This window comes from Bombina bombina, chromosome 6 (assembly GCF_027579735.1).
Source record: "Bombina bombina isolate aBomBom1 chromosome 6, aBomBom1.pri, whole genome shotgun sequence".
Taxonomy (NCBI): domain Eukaryota; kingdom Metazoa; phylum Chordata; class Amphibia; order Anura; family Bombinatoridae; genus Bombina; species Bombina bombina.
The window spans coordinates 580,870,190-580,889,280 of record NC_069504.1 but is presented as its reverse complement, the minus strand read 5'-3'; the positions used below and the strand labels follow the sequence as shown (position 1 = coordinate 580,889,280).

The window sequence follows — 19,091 nt, the reverse complement described above, 5'->3', positions numbered from 1 at the left end:
ATATATATATATATATATATATATATATATATATATATATATATATATATATTAGTGTGTATATATGTGTGAACGTGTGTGTGTGTGTATATACTGTATATTTGTGTGTGCATGTGTGTATATATATATGTGTGTGTGTATATATGTGTGAACGTATGTGTGTGTGTGTATATACATTTTTGTGTATGTATGTATGTGTGTCTATATATGTGTGAACGTATGTGTGTGTCTGTGTATATACATTTTTGTGTATGTATGTGTGTGTGTGTATATATGTGTGTCTGTATATATGTGTGTGTTTGTGTGTATGTATATATTTCCAGTAATGGGTAGAGGGGGAGAATTTATGTTACAGTGGGATGGAAAACTCTACACCAGTGCTTCTGAGTAGCCTTTGCTTGTTAGCAGTGGGCCCATATAAACAACATAAAACTATATAAAGCTAACAGTAAACTCTAAAATGTTCTATCAAGTACAATATATGAAAGAGGACTGTTTAACCCCTTTAATGACCAACACCGTACCCTGTACAAATTGTTATAAAGAAAACTGAAAAAAATGCATTTTCAACCAATTTTTCAGTATTAAATTCATATTCTCATTTTTTATTTTATATACACATATAGGGTATCACTAGAAAGGCCTGCTTGTCTGTTAAAAAAGGTTGTATAATAGATACGGCTGCACTTAACAAGAAAGGGGACAGTTAAGGTGAAACCAATAGTGAGCAAAAATGTAAAATATATATATATATATATTTTGTAATATTTTATATGTAATATTTTAATAACGTCCCTTAAGAATGCTAAGTGTTTATGTGCATTAACCTTACCATGTTAAGATCTAAATTGAAAAACACAAGGCCCAAAACCCATATTTTACATTCCTGTTCTTCACATAAAAAGTCATGTACTTTTTATTATTAAATATACAGTATATTTCTATATATATATCTGATACAGTTCATGTAAAATACATATCTATAAGTATATAAACATATATAAAGAAATATGTATTCAAGAATAAAAAAAAATATCCTGTAAATGAAGAACATTGTATTGTCAAATATGTACAGTAAATATACAGTCAAACACATATAAAAACATATATATATATATATATATATATATATATATATATATATATATATATATATATATATATATATATACAAATGCATTGGAGCCCTTTGCAGTCAATTAGCTAAAAACATGTAAAATTATATTTATGTAATATTCATATTTAATAAAGTATTTAACTATGTATTTACTGTAAATATTTCACATTCTAATGAACTCCACATAGGGGAATATGCCCTAAGTATTTAGAAATATATATATATATATATATATATATACACACACAAATAGGTACAGATATAGGTAGGGATATATATATTTTGCCAAAAACATCACATATATATAAAAATATGTATTTATGTATAAATAGAACCTATTCTTCTATGTGAAAAACATTGGAATATTTCATGTTTTGTTAGCGCACTTGGTTAAAACAAGTTGGGGTTCGCAATATTTGTTTGGTGTTAGTTTTTCCCCCCACTTTTCGTGGTCCATTGAAGTTTTGGTGAGAATATATTCATGTGGTTATGATATTTTAACTTCTGCTTTCTGCACACAACGGGTTAACGCACGAGCGAAAACTTTTTACTTTCAACTTGTAATACGCTCTGTATTCGATGCGCAAAAAGCTAGTTAGCGTGCAAGCGGGAACGATAATTAGTGCTCCACTTATAATCTAGCCCATAGTGAGCAAAAATCTTGACAGCATCCATTTTAGATTCATGGGTGCTGGTTTAAAAATTGAGAATTATCTAAAAGAATTCAAATATACTCCTCCAGCAGATTCTCTTCATATCCAAACATCCTGTGCTGGCAGTAATACTAAACATTTACATTTTATTATGTCTCTATTGCAAAACCATTAGAAAATAATCACCTCAACAGAGCAATATGTGACTTAATGGCACAGAAAACCAGGTATCAATAAAATCAGTTAATGCTTGTGCAAAGCTTCTAGGAAAACACTCCTTGATTATACTGATAGTGCAGTTGTCTATTTTCTGGAATTCCCATGTGACGTTGTCTGCGCTGTCAATAAATATTTTGGAACTAAGTGGTTTTGGTCTGTGCCCTGAGCCACATCACCTGTAGAATAAAGCAGTGAATTGCCTAAAGGACATCATAGCAGAAGGGTACTACATCAAATTCTAGGAAGTAATGCTACAAGTTTTCTACAGATAACGAAAGCCAAATGGCAATAATGATTTACTAGCTATCACAGCAGTTCACCTACTGGGTCAAGCAGGTTTCAGATTATACTAGTCACCAAGAGATAATTCCAGGTGAGTGGAGTCTATACAGGATAATTTATAATATTTTATATTGACTGGTTTATAGCGCCCTCTATGGGACATCTTTTTTTGAATCACATTGCATTAATTTATAATATTATAGTGCAGCTTTGGGTAAGGACGCTTACCAATCTGATGGTTTCAGGTTGCCACCAAGTCAAGAAGAGTTGTATCAGCCAGTTTACATCCTGGAAGCATGTGTAATAGATCAGAATGGATCGTAATAGATAGGAATGCATTCTTTAGTGGATTCTTTCTTTACCCACAACCAACTGCATTAGCATGTGTAATAGATGTCTACACCCTTTTGTGGAATTTTCCACTGATTTATGTGTTTCCTTATTTTCCTCTCATCCATAGTGTCTTTTGGAAGATTCTACAAGACAGAACATAGGTGTTGATGTATCTGAAATATTGTCTAAAGGGAACCTAGTTTGCAGATCTGAAAGGAATATCTATACACATTATGTTCCTTGGACTCTTCCTCTGTGCCCAGACTTACTGATATAACCAGTGGAGGCTCCTCCATATGTGCACAGCTGCACGTGAACCCCCAGCCCAAATGAAGGGGAAAAAAAACTGAATAAAATATAATTTTCCCATTAGCCCCCCTATTGGAAAAATTATATTTAATTTATAGCCCCCCAAAAATAAAAGCCAACATCTTTTTTTTAAAAAATAAATAAAAAAAGTTTATCTTTTTTTTAATTTAACCGCACGTGTGGTTAGCCTGATGCCTGTCATTATAGTGCTCTCACTAGATTTGCCTGCAGCCTGCTCTGCCTCCCAACCAATCCTTATACTGTCTTAATTGCACAGTTCAGCCTGTGCGATAGACAGTGTGAGTGAGCAGAGAGGTGGTGCTAATTCATCACTACAGTCACGTGATGATGCTGTGGCTTGATGAGGCTCCTCCCGCTCAACGGCACAAAATCTCATTGCAGAGATAGTCGTTGAGCTGAGAGAAGCTCATTTTGCAGAGGTGCCCAGGTCCTCTCCTTACACCTGTAAGTTACATGTGCCCTTTTGTCACTGTCACATTAAGTACCTGTATTCACTGTCATACTTATATCTTTAAATGCTTAGATCAACCACTGATCACGTTGCTTGACAAGTACGGAACATTAACTGGAACGCATTTTATTATCTATTACGAATAGACAATTACTTGTGTGCTAAACATTTGATAACACTTTGTTTTTTGGTAAATAAATGGTTTGCAAATAGAGGAACAGACGATGTACTTAAAGTAAGGCTGCAGAACCAGTGAGATTCCCCTACTGAAACGTAGCTCAATGCTATCAGCTGCACTAGGGGTTAAAGGCTGGGCACAAAATACATTTTTCTTTCTGCACCTCCTCTCTCTGCTACAAAAAATACTTTTTTATCTTGAATTGTCACACAAATTTCATCTTGCCTCCTCTCACTGGACTGTGTGCCGGCAGAACGCTGACAGCTGCAATATCCTACATAACAGGTCAGTGAGAGAAGACAGAGTAGTGTGTGTGATAGTTCAAGATAAAAAGTATTTTCCTTAACAGAGAGAGGAGATACAGATAAAAAGTATTTTCCTTAACAGAGAGAGGAGATGCAGAAAGGAGAATGTGTTTTATACCCAGCCTTTAACCCCTAGTGCAGCTGCTAGTGATGCACTGTGCTGCCTGCAACAGCAGATTTTTTATTTAAAAGTCCATAATAAATGCCCCACATTTGTATATCAATAAAATAAAAAAGTTATATTTATATGTTTTCTTTGACATGTAAATGGATGGTGCCATTTGAGGGATGGTGCTTTCTCAAAGGGGGGGTTTCTTGTGCACAACCATATTAAAAATTCACCAGCCGCCACTGGATATAACTAAATGCACAAGCCCTGCATGTAATGGCTTGACAGTTGATTGGTACCCTTTTGAGGAAGATGGACCTTCCAGATATATTAGTGGATACAATTTTGCAAGTTTGTACGGTATTTACACTGTCAGCCTATTATTGATTTTGGGATATAAGTAGTAGCACATATTTAGCCCAGCTAGGCTTTGGTGTCTCTATGGTCCTTGAAACTCAAATTACTTTTTTCCTTTAAACCTTTTCAGGAAGCAACTTCACACTAAAATGTTCCTTCTGGCTGTTCCTTCGTCTAGGCACATAGCTGAGCTTCAGGCACTATCCTTTAATTCTCCTTATTTCTCTTGTTAAGTGTATCCAGTCCACGGATCATCCATTACTTATGGGATATTAACTCCTCCCCAACAGGAAGTGCAAGAGGATTCACCCAGCAGAGCTGCTATATAGCTCCTCCCCTAACTGCCATTACCAGTCATTCTCTTGCACCCAACGAATAGATAGGATGTGTGAGAGGACTGTGGTGATTATACTTAGTTTCATACCTTCAATCAAAAGTTTGTTATTTTATAATAGCACCGGAGTGTGTTATTCCTTCTCTGGTAGAATTTGAAGAAGAATCTACCTGAGTTTTTCTATGATTTTAGCCGGAGTAGTTAAGATCATATTGCTGTTTCTCGGCCATCTGAGGAGAGGTAAACTTCAGATCAGGGGACAGCGGGCAGATTAATCTGCAAAGAGGTATGTAGCAGCTTATTATTTTCTGACAATGGAATTGATGAGAAAATTCTGCCATACCGATATAATGTAAACTCAGCCTTAAATGCAGTAGCAGCAACTGGTATCAGGCTGTCATGTATGTATATTTTACACTTCAGTATTCTGGGGAATGGCACTTCACTGGAATTATACTGTATGCATAAAACTTTAGCCTAATTTGCAGGGACTAGCAACAGGCTTTTTAATAACACTCAATTTATTAATGTTAAACGTTTTTTGCTGGCATGTAAAATCGTTTAATTTTCTGAGGTACTGGGTGAAAAAATGTTTTGGGCACTATTTTTTTCCACTTGGCAGTCGTTTTATTTAATTTATGACAGTTTACTGATCTCTCTCACTGTTATGTGTGAGGGGGAGGGACCTTTTTTGGTGCTTTTGCTACGCATCAAAAAATTCAGTCAGAAGTTTATTGTCTTCCCTGCATGATCCGGTTCATCTCTACAGAACTCAGGGGTCTTCAAAACTTGTTTTGAGGGAGGTAATCACTCACAGCAGAGCTGTGAGATTGTAGTTGACTGTGATAAAAAAAAAAAACGTTTATTTCTGTATTTTTTTTTTTTTTTCTGCTATCAGGGTTAGTTATCCTTTGCTAATGGGAGCAATCCTTTGCTAAAATTGTGTTTTTTTACAAAGATTTGATGCTATAACTTTTCAGTTTATTAATTTTCAACTGTCATAACTTTTTCTGTGCTTCTTATAGGCACAGTACGTTTTCATATTATAGTAAATTACTTGAAAAGTATTTCCAAGTTGCTAGTTTATTTGCTAGTGTGTTAAACATGTCTGATTCAGAGGAAGATATCTGTGCTATATGTGCTAAAGCCAAAGTGGAGCCCAATAGAAATTTATGTACTAACTGTATTGATGCTACTTTAAATAAAAGTCAATCTGTACAAATTGAACATATTTCACCAAACAACGAGGGGAGAGTTATGCCGACTAACTCGCCTCACGTGTCAGTACCTGCATCTCCCGCTCGGGAGGTGCGTGATATTGTAGCGCCGAGTACATCTGGGCGGCCATTACAAATCACATTACAGGATATGGCTACTGTTATGACTGAAGTTTTGGCTAAATTACCAGAACTAAGAGGTAAGCGTGATCACTCTGGGGTGAGAACAGAGTGCGCTGATAATATTAGGGCCATGTCAGACACTGCGTCACAATTTGCAGAACATGAGGACGGAGAGCTTCATTCTGCGGTTGACGGTTCTGATCCAAACAAACTGGATTCAGATATTTCAAATTTTAAATTTAAGCTGGAAAACCTCCGTGTATTACTAGGGGAGGTGTTAGCGGCTCTGAATGATTGTAACACAGTTGCAATACCAGAGAAAATGTGTAGGTTGGATAAATATTTTGCGGTACCGGTGAGTACTGACGTTTTTCCTATACCTAAGAGACTTACTGAAATTGTTACTAAGGAGTGGGATAGACCCGGTGTGCCGTTCTCACCCCCTCCGATATTTAGAAAGATGTTTCCAATAGACGCCACCACACGGGACTTATGGCAAACGGTCCCTAAGGTGGAGGGAGCAGTTTCTACTTTAGCTAAGCGTACCACTATCCCGGTGGAGGATAGCTGTGCCTTTTCAGATCCAATGGATAAAAAGTTAGAGGGTTACCTTAAGAAAATGTTTGTTCAACAAGGTTTTATATTGCAACCTCATGCATGCATTGCGCCTGTCACGGCTGCAGCAGCATTTTGGTTTGAGTCTCTGGAAGAGACACTTGAATTAGCTCCATTAGATGAGATTACACACAAGCTTAAAGCCCTTAAGTTAGCTAACTCATTTATTTCAGATGCCGTAGTACATTTAACTAAACTTACGGCTAAGAATTCCGGATTCGCCATTCAGGCACGCAGAGCACTGTGGCTAAAATCCTGGTCAGCTGACGTTACTTCTAAATTGCTTAATATACCTTTCAAAGGGCAGACCTTATTCGGGCCCGGGTTGAAAGAAATTATCGCTGACATTACAGGAGGTAAAGGCCATGCCCTGCCTCAAGACAGAGCCAAACCTAAGGCTAGACAGTCTAATTTTCGTTCCTTTCGTAATTTCAAAGCAGGAGCAGCATCAACTTCCTCTGCACCAAAACAGGAAGGAGCTGTTGCTCGCTACAGACAAGGCTGGAGACCTAACCAGTCCTGGAACAACGGCAAGCAGGCCAGGAAACCTGCTGCTGCCCCTAAGACAGCATGAATCGAGGGCCCCCGATCCGGGAACGGATCTAGTGGGGGGCAGACTTTCTCTCTTCGCCCAGGCTTGGGCAAGAGATGTCCAGGATCCCTGGGCGTTAGAGATCATATCTCAGGGATACCTTCTAGACTTCAAATTCTCTCCCCCAAGAGGGAGATTTCATCTGTCAAGGTTGTCAACAAACCAAATAAAGAAAGAGGCGTTTCTACGCTGCGTACAAGATCTTTTATTAATGGGAGTGATCCATCCGGTTCCGCGGTCGGAACAAGGACAAGGGTTTTACTCAAATCTGTTTGTGGTTCCCAAAAAAGAGGGAACTTTCAGGCCAATCTTGGATTTAAAGATCCTAAACAAATTCCTAAGAGTTCCATCGTTCAAAATGGAAACTATTCGGACAATTTTACCCATGATCCAAAAGGGTCAGTACATGACCACAGTGGATTTAAAGGATGCTTACCTTCACATACCGATTCACAAAGATCATTACCGGTATCTAAGGTTTGCCTTTCTAGACAGGCATTACCAGTTTGTAGCTCTTCCATTCGGATTGGCTACGGCTCCGAGAATCTTCACAAAGGTTCTGTGTGCTCTTCTGGCGGTACTAAGACCGCGAGGAATTGCGGTAGCCCGTACCTAGACGACATTCTGATACAAGCTTCAAGCTTTCAAACTGCCAAGTCTCATACAGAGTTAGTACTGGCATTTCTAAGGTCGCATGGATGGAAGGTGAACGAAAAGAAGAGTTCTCTCTTTCCACTCACAAGAGTTCCCTTCTTGGGGACTCTTATAGATTTTGTAGAAATGAAGATTTACCTGACAGAAGACAGGTTAACAAAGCTTCAAAATGCATGCCGTGTCCTTCATTCCATTCAACACCCGTCAGTAGCTCAATGCATGGAGGTGATCGGCTTAATGGTAGCAGCAATGGACATAGTTCCCTTTGCACGTCTACATCTCAGACCGCTGCAATTGTGCATGCTAAGTCAGTGGAATGGGGATTACTCAGACTTGTCCTCTACTCTGAATCTGGATCAAGAGACCAGAAATTCTCTTCTATGGTGGCTTTCTCGGCCACATCTGTCCAGGGGGATGCCATTCAGCAGGCCGGACTGGACAATTGTAACAACAGACGCCAGCCTACTAGGTTGGGGCGCTGTCTGGAATTCTCTGAAGGCTCAGGGACAATGGAATCAGGAGGAGAGTCTCCTACCAATAAACATTCTGGAATTGAGAGCAGTTCTCAATGCCCTTCTGGCTTGGCCCCAGTTAACAACTCGGGGGTTCATCAGGTTTCAGTCGGACAACATCACGACTGTAGCTTACATCAACCATCAGGGAGGGACAAGAAGCTCCCTAGCAATGATGGAAGTATCAAAGATAATTCGCTGGGCAGAGTCTCACTCTTGCCACCTGTCAGCAATCCACATCCCGGGAGTGGAGAACTGGGAGGCGGATTTCTTAAGTCGTCAGACTTTTCATCCGGGGGAGTGGGAACTTCATCCGGAGGTCTTTGCCCAAATACTTTGACGTTGGGGCAAACCAGAGATAGATCTCATGGCGTCTCGACAGAACGCCAAGCTTCCTCGTTACGGGTCCAGATCCAGGGATCCGGGAGCGGTTCTGATAGATGCTTTGACAGCACCTTGGACCTTCGGGATGGCTTATGTGTTTCCACCCTTCCCGATGCTTCCTCGATTGATTGCCAGAATCAAACAGGAGAGAGCATCAGTGATTCTAATAACGCCTGCATGGCCACGCAGGACTTGGTATGCAGATCTAGTGGACATGTCATCCTGTCCACCTTGGTCGCTACCTCTGAAACAGGACCTTCTGATCCAGGGTCCCTTCAAACATCAAAATCTAATTTCTCTGAAGCTGACTGCTTGGAAATTGAACGCTTGATTTTATCAAAACGTGGTTTTTCTGAGTCAGTTATTGATACCTTAATACAGGCTAGGAAGCCTGTTACCAGAAAGATTTACCATAAGATATGGCGCAAATACTTATATTGGTGCGAATCCAAGAGTTACTCATGGAGTAAGGTTAGGATTCCGAGGATATTGTCTTTTCTACAAGAAGGTTTAGAAAAGGGTTTATCCGCTAGTTCCTTAAAGGGACAGATTTCAGCTCTGTCCATTCTTTTACACAAACGTCTGTCAGAAGTTCCGGACGTTCAAGCTTTTTGTCAGGCTTTAGCTAGGATCAAGCCTGTGTTTAAAACTGTTGCTCCACCATGGAGTTTGAACTTAGTTCTTAATGTTTTACAGGGGGTTCCGTTTGAACCCCTTCATTCCATTGATATCAAGTTGTTATCTTGGAAAGTTCTGTTTTTAATGGCGATTTCCTCAGCTCGAAGAGTCTCTGAGTTATCTGCCTTACATTGTGATTCTCCTTATCTGATTTTTCATTCAGACAAGGTAGTTCTGTGTACTAAACCTGGGTTCCTACCTAAGGTGGTCACTAACAGGAATATCAATCAAGAGATTGTGGTTACATCTTTGTGTCCTAATCCTTCTTCGAAAAAGGAACGTCTGCTACACAATCTAGATGTAGTCCGTGCCCTGAAATTTTATCTACAGGCAACTAAGGATTTTCGACAAACGTCTTCCCTGTTTGTCGTTTATTCTGGTCAGAGGTGAGGTCAAAAAGCTTCGGCTACCTCTCTCTCCTTTTGGCTTCGTAGCATAATACGGTTAGCCTATGAGACTGCTGGACAGCAGCCTCCTGAAAGAATTACAGCACATTCTACTAGAGCTGTGGCTTCCATTTGGGCCTTTAAGAATGAGGCTTCTGTTGAACAGATTTGCAAGGCTGCAACTTGGTCTTCTCTTCATACTTTTTCCAAATTTTACAAATTTGACACTTTTGCTTCTTCGGAGGCTGTTTTTGGGAGAAAGGTTCTTCAGGCAGTGGTTCCTTCCGTATAAAGAGCCTGCCTGTCCCTCCCGTCATCCGTGTACTTTAGCTTTGGTATTGGTATCCCATAAGTAATGGATGATCCGTGGACTGCATACACTTAACAAGAGAAAACATAATTTATGCTTACCTGATAAATTTATTTCTCTTGTAGTGTATCCAGTCCACGGCCCGCCCTGTCACTTTAAGGCAGGTAATTTTTCCATTAAACTACAGTCACCACTGTACCCTATGGTTTTCCTTTCTCTGCATGTTTTCGGTCGAATGACTGGTAATGGCAGTTAGGGGAGGAGCTATATAGCAGCTCTGCTGGGTGAATCCTCTTGCACTTCCTGTTGGGGAGGAGTTAATATCCCATAAGTAATGGATGATCCGTGGACTGGATACACTACAAGAGAAATAAATTTATCAGGTAAGCATAAATTATGTTTTTGTTTTTTTCATCAGAAACCAACTAGTTACGAATCAGTAACTGTTCCGCCTGGAGTAGTTTCCAAAAACAGTTTTATACTTTGGATGCAGTTAGCTCTCTTCACATACACCGTAGATGTGGAGTTCAGAACAGCGCCTAGATCTGTTTACCTGCTGCACTATAAAGGACCCCCTAATAGGTCCTTGGGAGTTTAACAGTACAAAGAATTATAGGAGCGCCAATGAAGGCTAAAGTAAACTACAGGTACCTTAATATACAGATGACATAGAACGATGTCACCTATTAGATGAATCCAATAAGTTTAAAAAACAATATCCCCAATTTGGATGAATCGATAAAATTCAAAATTATAACAGAAGAATGAATAAAATGGATAAAATATATCCTTTTTAATAACACACACTGGGTTTAAAGTATAAAATCACAGTTTATTAATACAGTTTATTAATGCGACCTGATCAGATGACTTCACTGATCACTACTTTATTTATAACATAGAGGTCACTTATAGCATAAGAAAACTACTATTCTGGTTTTGTACATCCAATTAAAGCTACTCTGTATGAGCCTAGAAAGTGCATAAAGATGATGATTTGAAATAAAATAATATAGATGATGATTGGGATAGAGTAATATCAATTCTTAGGTGAGTGTGCAACAGACACGCAAATCGTGAGAAAAAGAAAGAAAACAAATATATTCACTTGTGAAATTAAATGTGTACCAAAAAAATGTGTGTACAAAAAATATACCAAAAATATATAAAAAATATATAAAAAATATATATATACCAAAAATATATATACAAAACGATCTAATACCGGTATGATCTGTGAATAAAATCAAAACATAAAATTGTGAATTACCTATGTCTCTGAGAGACCAGGTGGATAACCAGAGCTGTCCTTAGCTGTTTTATCTAAGAGCCAGGTTGGTTATATCAGAAGCTGTTAGTTTCCTACAGGTTTCCGGAGACCTTTGGACCCAAGAATTATCTTCATCATTTGGCTGTTATTTGGATTAATTAATCATTGGACTATGGACTTTACTTTTTAACATTTCATTGCTCCCCCGTTGAATTGGGTTTTAATAGTGTCAAAACATTGTTTTATTATTTCCTTTTTTATTTTTCTTTTTATGTCATTCCTAGTTGCTGGCATATATTGTATTGTGATATTTATAGCATTTAGAAATTTGTGTAGGAAACTTACAGCTCTTGATAGTTATAGCATTCAGAAATTTGTGTAGGAAACTAACAGCTTCTGATATAACCAACCTGGCTCTTAGATAAAACAGCTAAGGACAGCTCTGGTTATCCACCTGGTCTCTCAGAGACATAGGTAATTCACAATTTTATGTTTTGATTTTATTCACAGATCATACCGGTATTAGATCGTTTTGTATATATATTTTTGGTATATATATATTTTTTATATATTTTTTATATATTTTTGGTATATTTTTTGTACACACATTTTTTTGGTACACATTTAATTTCACAAGTGAATATATTTGTTTTCTTTCTTTTTCTCACGATTTGCGTGTCTGTTGCACACTCACCTAAGAATTGATATTACTCTATCCCAATCATCATCTATATTATTTTATTTCAAATCATCATCTTTATGCACTTTCTAGGCTCATACAGAGTAGCTTTAATTGGATGTACAAAACCAGAATAGTAGTTTTCTTATGCTATAAGTGACCTCTATGTTATAAATAAAGTAGTGATCAGTGAAGTCATCTGATCAGGTCGTATTAATAAACTGTATTAATAAACTGTGATTTTATACTTTAAACCCAGTGTGTGTTATTAAAAAGGATATATTTTATCCATTTTATTCATTCTTCTGTTATAATTTTGAATTTTATCGATTCATCCAAATTGGGGATATTGTTTTTTAAACTTATTGGATTCATCTAATAGGTGACATCGTTCTATCTCTTCACATACACCTCAGCAGATCAACTGCTTGGAGTTAAATTGACATGATATTCTAGTAGCTCTATAAGTGATACATAATATTTTTTTTCTGCAGCCTGTGTTAAGTTTCTCAAATATTTGTTTAAAAAATACCATATGCTTTCAATCTTTATTGGTAATACAGCTGTCTTAGGGCTAGATAACGAGTGGAGCACTAGTTATCTCTCCAGCTCCCTCTCACATGCTAACTGCGCTCAATTTCAGCTTTTTGCACGCAGCGAGTATCGCGCATACTACAAGATGAAAGTGAAACGCTTTCGCTTGCGCACTAACCTGACAAGCAAAAAGCCGGTGGTAATATCACAATCCAGTTAACGAGTTCTCGCATAGACTTCAATGGAGCACAAAAAGTGGAAAATAACACCCAACAACTCACGCAAACCCGATCACATTTTCTCAAGTGCGCTAACCAATGTTCACATAGATGAGTATGTTTTAACTATTCATCAATACATATTTTTTTTATATATATATATATATATATATATGATTTTTTTGGTAATATATATATATATATATATATATATATACTGTATATATATGTTTACCTATATACATTTTTCATATCTTTGAGCCCTTATAACTTTTCAATTGAATTTTTCCCCCATTCATTTTTATTGAACGGTGTTATTATGAGTGTAACTAAACTATTTAAAGGGACAGTCAAGTCCAAAAAAACTTTAAGGATTTAAATAGGGAATGTAATTTTAAACAACTTTCCAATTTACTTTTATCACAAATTTTGCTTTGTTCTTTTGCTATTCTTAGTTGAAAACTAAACCTTGAAAGTTCATATACTAATTTCCTAGACCTTGAAGACCTCTAATCTGAAAGCATTTTGACCACTAGAGGGCATTAGTTCATGTGTTTCATATAGAAAATATTGAGCTCATGCACGTGAAGTTACCCTGGAGTGAGCACTGATTGGCTAAAATGCAAGCCTGTCAAAAGAACTGAAATAAGGGGGCAGTCTGCAGAGGCTTAGATACAAGGTAATTGCAGAGGTGAAAAGTGTATTTCTATAACATTGTTAGTTATGCAAAACTGGGGAATGGGTAATAAAGGGATTATCTTTCTTTTAAGCAACAAAAATGCTGGTGTTGACTGTCCCTTTAATGTCATTTTGATGTATTTTGTGCAACCTTTTTTTTGAGTGTAACAGTTAACCAGAGGTCTGAGGTCACGCTTTCCCGACGTGCGTTAAATTCAATTGCACTAGAGCGAGAGTGTTTACTTTCAACTTGTAATACGTGTGCTACTTCCGAAGCACAGAAACATTCATGATATCACTTGCGCAACAGTTAGTGCGCCACTAGTAATCTGGCATTCTTCTTCTTTTCTGCTCTACTAATGTTAAGTATTGCATCATGTTGTTCCAATCCATAATTAAAATGCTTTCTGAGCAGATTTGTTTGCTTGATTTCATAAATTTAAAAACGTTGACCTTTTGAAAATGTTTTTTTATTATTAAAATTAATTTAATATAAAGTTAAAAAATATAGCTCAGATCAAACTTTAAAACTATTAAATGTGTACACAATTTAATTATCAACACATAAAGTACATTCATGTTTACAGGGGTGACATTTTCTATGCACCATGCATCATGAATTAAAACAAACTACATTCAAAAATGCCAGGCAGTCATCATTAGCAATATTAGACTAATTAAGTACCTTGTTTTATTTTTGCTGTTTCTTTTTTTTTTTTTTTTTTTGCATTTAGGCAGATGTTCCAGTTATATTGAATATGTAATTTGAACAGTTTTACGTATACAATGAGTGGCTATTCTAATAGATTGTAACAGGATAGAAAACAAAGCCAAAAATTACCCAAGCTTGCACACAATATTATTGTGCATAAACATCTGATGGAATGGCACCACTATTTTATGGTATATCTGCACCATCTAGTGGATCAAATGGAGAATTGCATGTGACTTTTACTTTTATAATTGCAACTTTTATATTTCTATAAAACCCTCAAGGAGAAACCAAATTTTCCTGTCATCGTCCGATTATTATTTACATATGAAGATAAATCTATGAACTGGTATGAAATAAGCATGTGTCCATTTGCATGTCAAAAATGGAACTTAGGAATGGAACCCATTTGAATTAGCCTCTATGCATGGATCTACAGTGAAAGATCACTTCCTTGCAGTTGAATGAGCTCTATCACTGCTACATGCAATCCAGGCAAATATATATTTTGCCTCCCCCTTCCCTTACTGCTTCTTGATAAAATGTTTTTACATATGTGTTAAATTGGCTTGCAAGAAAATGTTTCATGTATATTTAATTATTCAGAATATATTTTGCCATTACTACACAAAAACCTTTAAGCCTTAACCTTTTCGTTTTCTTCTTCATTAAATGATTAGAAAGGTCAACATTTAAATGTGCATATTAGAAGCATTTTTGCAAAAATTATTCTATTAAAAGTTATAATTGTTTTTAAACAGCATTTATACACCACACCTTCTCAGAGAGTCTTCACTGACACAGTACACACCACAGCGAGATGAGTAGGTACCAGGGGCGAAACTACAGGGGGTGCAGAGGTTGCAGGTGCGACTGGGCCCCTGAGGGTGGGGGCCCAGCTTTAAAAAAAAAAAAAAAAAATTAATAATTTTTTTTTTTTTTAATAAAAAACGTTAACCTACCACTGCCTGCACTGATATCATGTGAATGTGACATGACTACAGTGGTTAGTGTTTCTGTTATACCCATTGGTGTTTATGTGTGTGTGTATGGTGTGTGTGTGTGTATGTATGTGACTGTGTGTGTATTTATGCATGTATGTGTGTTTGTGTATGTTTGTGGAACCAGCAAATTACAGACCTTGTTACTACAGCATGGAGGGAAGGGAGTAAACAGTGTCACTATACAGTACCACTGTATACAGTATGGGGGGGTGGACCATGTCACTGACTACTATGGTCACTTTATAAAGTACTGGGGCGGGTAGGGTCAGGCCAGCCATCTCACCGGAGGATTACAGACTGTGTCACTAACTTAGTATTTACAGTACTGGGGGGTTAAATAGTGTCACTATATATATATATATATATATATATATATATATATATATATACAGTAATAGGGGGTCAGATCATCTCACAGACTGTGGGCACCTCCTTTTGCAGACATGTAATCTGATTCACATTTTTTTCTGTGTTAAATGTAAAAAAAAAAAAAATGTATTAAATTCACCTTTTTTGGAGGGGGGAGGGGTGGTGGGGGGGCCCCTTCTTAGATTCTTGCACCTGGGCCCTGTGGTTTCTAGTTACGCCTCTGGTAGGTACATTCCAATTTTGACCTCTATAAACACTCACATTAGGAATACTTTAGATTCCTATGTTCTTCACATATTTTTTTTAATTATTTTTAAATATATATATATATTAAGTAAATATTTTGTTATATCTATATATCTGTTTGAATATATACATATATATATATATATATATATATATATATATATATATATATATAGAGAGAGAGAGAGAGAGATCTATTTAATAAATAAATATATTTTTTTTCTAAGTGAAGAACATTTCAAGTATTATTCAAAACACATTAAAACATACTAAAATGTAGACTTATATATATATATATATATATATATATATATATATATATATATATATACACATTGGAGACCTTCCCAGTCAAACACCTTGCCATATAAGATACCCCTGTTTAACCCTTTTAAAACCTTTTTATCAATAAATTATATTTTTTAAATAAAAAAGTGTACATATGAGTGTAATAGTTTATTTTAATATGTTTTTGATGTATTTTTGTGCAACTTTCTTTTAACCCTTACACTTTACTTCAAGTCTCAAGGCCTGTAGAGTTCCGGCATTCGCTCAAGTGCAAACTATGGCCTAGATTTAGAGTTTTGTCGGTAAAGACCCGCGTAGCTAACGCAGCTTTTTTTCCTACCGCTGCTTCCAAACAACGCTGGTATTTAGAGTTGTCTGAAGGGCTGCGTTAGGCTCCAAAAAGGGAGCATTGAGACGAATTTACCGGCACTTCAACCCTCAATACCAGCGTTGCTTACGGTAGCGGTAAGCTGGCAAAACATGCTCGTGCATGATACCCCCATAGGAAACAATGGGGCAGTTTGGGCTGAAAAAAAAAACCTAACACCTGCAAAAAAGCAGACTCTCTCACTCTCTAAGTCTGCACCTAACACCCTAAGATAAACCCGAGTCTAAACACCCCTAACCTTACACTTATTAAACCCTAATCTGCCGCCCCCGCTATCGCTGACACCTGCATTACACATTAACCCCTAATCTGCCGCTCCGGACACAGCCGCCACCTACATTATCCCTATGAACCCCTAATCTGCTGCCCCTAACATTGCCGACCCCTATATTATATTTATTAACCCCTAATATCCCCCCCCCCAACGTCGCCGCCACCTAACTTCAAGTATTAACCCCTAATCTGCCGACCGGACCTCGCCGCTACTATAATAAATGTATTAACCCCTAAAGCTAAGTCTAACCCTAACACCCCCCTAAGTTAAATATAATTTTAATCTAACTAAATAAATTAACTCTTATTAACTAAAGTATTCCTATTTAAAACTAAATACTTACCTGTAAAATAAACCCTAATATAGCTACAATATAATGAATAATTATATTGTAGCTCTTTTAGGTTTTATATTTATTTTACAGGCAACTTTGTATTTATTTTAACTAGGTACAATAGCTATTAAATAGTTATTAACTATTTAATAGCTACCTAGTTAAAATAATTACAAAATTACCTGTAAAATAAATCCTAACCTAAGTTACAATTAAACCTAACACTTCACTATCATTAAATTAATTAAATAAATGAACTACCAATACCTACAATTAAATACAATTAAATAAACTAAATTAAATTACAAAAACACCCCCACTAAATTACAGAAAATAAAAAAAGATTACAAGAATTTTAAACTAATTACACCTAATCTAAGCCCCCTAATAAAATAATAATAAAAAATAATAATAAAAGTCCCTACCCTATTCTACATTACAAAGTAATCAGCTCTTTTGCCCCAAAGTAATCAGCTCTTTTGCCTGTAAAAAAAAAATACAAACCCCCCAACATTAAAACCCACCACCCACATACCCCTACTCTAACCCACCCAATCCCCCCTTAAATAAACCTAACACTACCCCCTGAAGATCTCCCTACCTTGACTCGTTGATTCAATCAGCCAATCAGATTCAAGTTCAATCCGATTGGCTGATCCAATCAGCCAATCGTATTGAGCTTGCATTCTAATGGCTGATTGGAACTGCCAATAGAATGCAAGCTCAATCCTACCTTAATTCCGATTCGCTGATAGAATCCTATCAGCCAATCGGAATTTGAGGGACACCATCTTGGATGACGTCACTTAAAGGAACCTTCATTCGTCGGGTAGTCGTCAGTGAAGAAGGATGTTCCGCGCCGGAGGTCTTGAAGATGGAGCCGCTCCTCGTCGGATGGATGAAGATGTCGCTTGGATGAAGATGTCTGCCGGTCCAGATGTCCTCTTCTGCCCGGATAGGATGAAGACTTCTGCCGGTCTGGATGTCCTCTTCTGCCCCATCGGATGAAGACTTCGGCCCGGCTGGGTGAAGACGACTCAAGGTAGGGAGATCTTCAGGGGGGTAGTGTTTATTTAAGGGGTGTTTGGGTGGGTTAGAGTAGGGGTATGTGGGTGGTGGGTTTTAATGTTGGGGGGGTTGTATTTTTTTTTTACATGCAAAAGAGCTGATTACTTTGGAGCATGCCCCGCAAAAAGCCCTTTTAAGGGCTGGTAAAAGAGCTGATTACTTTGTAATGTAGAATAGGGTAGGGACTTTTATTATTTTCTTATTTTTTTTATTTTATTAGGGGGCTTAGATTAGGTGTAATTAGTTTAAAATTCTTGTAATCTTTTTTTATTTTCTGTAATTTAGTGGGGTTTTTTTTTGTAATTTAGTTTAGTTTATTTAATTGTATTTAATTGTAGGTATTGGTAGTTAATTTATTTAATTAATTTAATGATAGTGTAGTGTTAGGTTTAATTGTAACTTAGGTTAGGATTTATTTTACAGGTAATTTTGTAATTATTTTACCTAGGTAGCTATTAAATAGTTATTAACTATTTAATAAGTATTGTACCTAGTTAAACAAATACAAAGTTGCCTGTAAAATAAATATAAATCCTAAAATAGCTACAATATAATTATCCGTTATATTGTAGCTATATTAGGGTTTATTTTACAGGTAAGTATTTAGTTTTAAATAGGAATACTTTAGTTAATAAGAGTTAATTTATTTCGTTAGATTAAAATTGTATTTAACTTAGGGGGGGTGTTAGGGTTTGACTTAGCTTTAGGGGTTAATACATTTATTATATTAGCGGCAAGGTCTGGTCGGCAGATTAGGGGTTAATACTTGAAGTTAGGTGGCGGCGACGGGGGGGGGGGGGCAGGTTAGGGTTTAATAAATATAATATAGGGGTCGGCAATGTTAGGGGCAGTAGATTAGGGGTTCATAGGGATAATGTAGGTGGTGGCAA

At 36.8% G+C, this 19,091-nt stretch overlaps 1 protein-coding gene across 1 annotated transcript in view; it reads left to right on the top strand.

Moving 5' to 3' along the window:
• The window catches only part of APBA2 (amyloid beta precursor protein binding family A member 2), an 821,823-nt gene that overhangs the window by 673,081 nt on the left and 129,651 nt on the right, over positions 1 to 19,091 (top strand). The gene's annotated exons all lie outside the window — the stretch shown is intronic.